We start from the raw sequence: 5,844 nt of genomic DNA on the forward strand, positions 1-5,844 counted from the left end.
TTCTAAAGGGCCAATTGCCTCTTACAAATTTTCCTATGTATATGATCCATAGATTTTTCTATTCAATACAAAATCTTACACTCACATTTACTAATTTATGGTTGCATAAATCTATTGAAATTTCACCTTGTTAGTCTTTCCATTGGAGAAAAGTAATAATGAGATAGAATTGAAGGGGCATTTTACCATTGGGATAGCAAGCCAGTGTCTATTATATTCTTGGATAGGCTTGCTATCCTCTCTTCAGGTCAATAGCAGCCCCATTGGGGTAGGGGATATTATACAAGCAGGGTAGCCAATCTCAGGGGTTTATTCTGATAAAATTATCTATGGAGGGAGCAAATCAGAGAACTGCTTATCGAAGGATATCTATGCAAAGTATAAACATTTGAAAACACTGAATGATCTGGCCATTGGTAACGTTATGCAGTAAGCGCTATGAACGGTAACGTTATGCAGTAAGCGCTATGGAAGTTATGCAATGTTTTGCGAACTTGATAGATGCTGTGTTCAAAGACTTGTAACCATGCGATCGTTGTAAAACAGGACCCCTCTTTCCCTTTCTAGACATGTTTTAAAACTGGGGAGGATTGCGACCTAGAACCGGACAATATCTACACAGTGGCCGGGGCGTTACACCAAGCATTGCAGATCAGCACAAGAAAAACATCCGAACAAGAAGGTTGGAACCACGTGCCACTGTAGCCTAGTAGATTTCTTATTTGAAGAAATTCAGAACCCTTTGTCTTTCTCAATATGCTAGGCATACTTTGCATATGGCTAGCAAAACTAGAAAAAAGTCTACCAATATGATCCTGATTATTTGAGAAAAAGATAATACATGTTTGAACTAGTCCGTTCTTTCTCAATATACTGTGCATCTGAATAGTAATATTAAAGTATATTTGATTGAGGTGAAAAGGAACAACTAGTTCAACTGTGTTACTTGGTACTTACTCCTAATATCTCACCCACTGGACAATCCTCACTATTTGATCAATTGTTCATTTTATTTAAACAGATTGATCTGTAACACTAGAATTGACACAGTTGTGAGATTCTCAGCACTTCTGCGTTATTGCTCAACAACACAGCATACCTTTTGTGGCTTGTTGTAGACCTGACATCTTCCACATGTACGGTAGAGTTACAAGCAAATTATCGATTGTGTAGTTTGTGGTCTACCTTAACCTGCCTCTTTGATAAAATTATTAAAATTCAAACTATATTCCTATATTATATTTAAGCAAATAATAGACTAGTGAAACAAATTAAACCTCGAAAACATATTGGCAGTGTAGGAAGCATCACATGGAGTATAAAATCATATCCTAGAAACCATTCAGATTAGACAGTCCAAACATTCAATCTGTGGGTTCCAAATTGATGGAAATAGAAATGTATGCTGGCCCAAAATTAATAGTATAAAATCCCATGGTTGGACAATTAGTCCCTGTTTGTTATGGATTTTGAGAATTGAGTTTGAGTCCAACATTGATTCCTGGCAAAATTGTGTGTTTGGTTCGCAGCCGTAGAATCGATTTTGGGTTCATCGATTCTACATCCCACCAAAAATACACTTATTACTGAGATGTAGAATCAATAAGTCCAAAATTGATTCTACACACCGAACCAAATGCTTCATTTTCCCAAGAATCAGTTTTGAACTTAAAATTGATTCACAAAATTAAAAAAAAAAACAAAAAGATCCTTAGCAGTGTAGATAAAGAATGACTGTTGGGATTATCTATTCCCTTCCAGGCTGTACCCACTAAATGGATAGTCTAGTTCAAGTTGATTAATAGTAGAGTTTTCAATTTGCAATATTCCAATGTCCTTATGATTACTCTCTCAATTACTATACTAGAAATATTCAGATAAAAACACAAATAACAAATATTTCTGTTGGAAACTGCATTGGTTGGAACCAGCATGTAGATAAATTGGTTAGCAAAAAGAAAGGGACAGATATTACAAACTGGGTCCTCCATCAAAGGTGAAGCAATGACTGAACAAAATTAAAGCATATCCACCCCCCCAAAACTTCCATCTTATCTGATCATCACATGGTTTTGCAACCCCTACAACCCAACATAAGGAAAACTACACGCACATGTAGTGTCTATTGTCCACCCTTCCTGGCTTGTGTATATAACTTACCCCCCACCATGGCTTTCTGCACAACACTACAAAATTCAAAGTCATCCAAGAACTAAATCTACTTCTTTTTGCTCAAAGAGTTCCTTCTAGCTCATAGATCAAACCATGATCAACACCAAGAGAATTGTGGAGATGGCAATGAAGTGGAGGAAGGTAGCTGCAATAGGGCGGAGAAGAATCTCATTACCGAGAACTAATGGCGGTACAAATTTGAACACGAGAAGCAGACCAGTAGTCGAGAAGGGTCATTTTGCGGTGTACACAGCTGATGGAAAACGTTTTGCACTTCCCTTGGCATATCTAAACAGCCCCATCTTCACAGAGCTGTTTAAGATGTCCAAAGATGAGTTCGGATTACCAGGTGATGGGCCTATCACCTTGCCATGTGATGCGATCATCATGGACTACATTGTTTCGTTGATCCAGAGACGCTTGTCTAAAGATGTAGAGAAGGCTCTGCTCATCTCGATAGCCACTGGCCGGTGTTCGGCTTCTTCCTTACTCCTACATGGACAGACCAACCAACCATTGCTTGTTAATGCCTTCTAAAGGGCCAATTTCCTCTTGCAAATCTTCCATCTGTATATGATCCATAGATTTTTCTATTCAATACAAAATCTTACACTTACATTTACAAATTTATGGTTGGATAAATCTATTGAAATTTTCATCTTGTTAGTCTTTCCATTGGAGAAAAGTAATAATGAGATAGAGTTGAAGTGGCATTTTACCATTGGGATAGCAAGCCAGGGTCTATTTTATCCTTGGATAGGCTTGCTATCCTCTCTTCAGGCCAATAACAGCCCCATTGGGGCAGGGTATATTATACAAGCAGGGTAGCCAATCTCAGGGGTTTATTCTGATAAAATTATCTAAGGAGGGAGCAAATCACAGAATAGCTTATCCAAGGATATCTATGTAAAGTATAAACATTTGAAAACTCTGAATGATCTGGCCATTGGTAACGTTAGGCAATAAGCGCTATGAACGGTAACGTTATGCAGTAAGCCTTATGGAAGTTATGCAATGTTTTGCGAACGTGATAGATGTTGTGTTCAAAGACTTGTAACCGCACGATCGTTGTAGACCAGGACCCCCTCTTTCTCGTTGTAGACACATTTTAAAACAGGGGAGCGTTGTGACCTGAACCGAACAATATCTACACAGTGACCGGGGCGCTACAGAATGGTATCAGAGCCGTACCTCCTCCAGTATGATATGCAGCCAAGGATGCTGGGCCCTAAGGGGGGTGGATTGTAGAATCCCACATCGGAAAGGGAGGATCAGTTACTGGGCTATATATGTAGACCCCCTCTTTCCCTCTGTAGATGCATCTTAAAACCAGGGAGGGTTGCGACCTAGAACCGGACAATATCTACACAGTGGCCAGGGCACTACCGAAAGTTGTAGAATTCCACATCGGAAAGGAAGAGTCAGTTCCTTGGCAATATAGGTAGACCCCTTTTTCCCTTTGTAGATGCGTTTTATACCGGGGAGGGTTGCGACCTTGAACCGGACAATATTTACATAGTGGCCGGGGCGTTAAAATAAGCATTACAGATCAAAACAAGAAAAACATCCGACAAGAAGGTTAGAACCTCGTGCCATTGTAGCCCTAGTAGATATCTTATCTGAAGAAATTCAGAACCCTTTATCTTTCTCAATATGCTGTGCATACTGTGCATATGGCTGGTAAAACTAGAAAACAGTGTACCAATATGATCCTTAATATTTGAGAAAAAAGATTATACACGTTTGAACTAGTCCGTTCTTTATCAATATACTGTGCATCAGGCTAGTAAAATTAAAGTATATTTGATTGAGGTGAAAAGGAAAGGAACAGTTCAACTGTGTTACTTGGTACTTAGTCCTAATATCTCACCCACTGGACAATCCTCACTATTTGATCAACTGTTCATTTTGTTTAAACAGATTGATCTGTAACACTAGAATTGTCACAGTTGTGAGATTCTCTGCTGACACATGTACGGTAGAGATTCAAGCAAACTATCGATTGTGTAGTTTGTGGTCTAATCAACCTGCCTCTTTGATAAAATTATTAAAATTCGAATCATGTTCCTATAGTATATTTAAGCAAGTAATAGACTGGTGAAACAAATTAAACCTCGAAAACATATTGGCAGTGTAGGAAGCATCACATGGAGTGTGAGCTGGCTATTATACGTTGGATGCAAGCTCTGTACAAACATGTGATAGGTGGCCCCAAGAAGAGAGATTGAAATGTGAGCATGTTTGGAGCTTGTTGAGAAGTCACATCATCATATATTACATACAAACTTCAGTCAATTTACACCAAACGATCATTCTTTTATAAGTAAAAATGGATCCAAGAAGAAGCTGATTTTAGCTTCAAATAAGGAACAACAAGAGCATATTTCATTTCAGATCTTCACTTACACAAATGATTTCATATTTTCTTTCGCTCTCTCTTTTCTTTACTGGTTGTGAGATTTCCGAAATGTCAACCTCTTCTGGGATTAGCACATAATTAAAGAACGTTTGATGATGGAACTCTAAATGTGCATCGGTAGATGTCGTTGCAGACAAGATGGATGGCAATGAATCTTGTTATTAGAGTTGGAAGGATTTTCTGCCAATAAGAAAACGCGATTGTGCTACAGTGGCAGGAGACCGGAGGGGATTTTGCTATGGGATAATCCAATTGAGAGAGGGAGCCACTGTTCTTATAGAACACTGCTGTGAACCGTTTGGCCTATATGGCCTTTCACCATGTCTCCACTTGACCCAAAAAGAGGGGGGGGGGGGGGGGGGGGAGGATTGAGAAGTGTTGAAGAACACACCGTTGGCCAATGTTCTTTTTACAATTTAATAATTGACAATTTTGATTCCAATAATAAGTTTTGGACTCAAAATTAATTCTAGAACAGAGTGTTAGCATTGTAGATAAAGAATGATTTCTGAGTTTATTGATTCTCTTCATGGTTGCACCCACAAGATGATTAGTCTAGTTTATGTTGATTAATAGTTGGGCTTTCAGGTTGAAATAATCTAACTTTGAATTACTTTTTTTTTTAAATCTCTCAAATACAGTACAAGAAATATTCAGGTAACAACACAAATAGCAAATATTTGTGTTGGAAGCTGCATTGATTGGTTGGACAAAAAATGTAGTTAAATCAGATAGCAAAAAGAAAGGGACAGATATTACAAACCGGGCCCTCCCTTAATGGTGTGAAGCGATGCCTGAACAAAATCAAACCATGCCCACCTTCCTTCTCTTATTATCACATGGTTTTGCACCCCTACAACCCATCATAAGGAACCCAACACTCACATGTAGTATCTATTGCGATACCCTTCCTGGCTTGTATATATAACTTACCCCCCTACATGGCTTTCTACAATCAAACTCAAGGTCGTCCAAGAACTAAATCTAGTTCTTTTTGTTAGAGAAATAATTATGTATCTGTTGGAAAGAAAAAGCAGTAACCAGTTTGCTTCAAGGCGCGAAATCGCTTTCCTTAAGAAAGATTTCGCCCCCACTAGAAGTGTACAAAGGGGATCCGCGAACTGCCTCCAAGATACAATGAAGCCAGTAGGAATGTCCTACTAATTTGACAACGCTATGCACAAGCGGAGTCAAATCCGAAATGCCCTTAGAATCTTACAAGCCTGAGAGAATCAGTCTAATTTCTGTTACTG

General features: G+C 38.7%; 1 pseudogene; it reads left to right on the top strand.

Moving 5' to 3' along the window:
- Positions 1 to 2,265: 2,265 nt before the first annotated feature.
- On the top strand, positions 2,266 to 2,709 carry LOC143853811 (auxin-responsive protein SAUR64 pseudogene; annotated as a pseudogene).
- The last annotated feature ends 3,135 nt before the right edge of the window (positions 2,710 to 5,844 follow it).

This window comes from Tasmannia lanceolata, unplaced genomic scaffold (genome assembly GCF_043159265.1).
Source record: "Tasmannia lanceolata isolate RefF3 unplaced genomic scaffold, GAP_Taslan_0.1 ptg000020l, whole genome shotgun sequence".
NCBI lineage: Eukaryota > Viridiplantae > Streptophyta > Magnoliopsida > Canellales > Winteraceae > Tasmannia > Tasmannia lanceolata.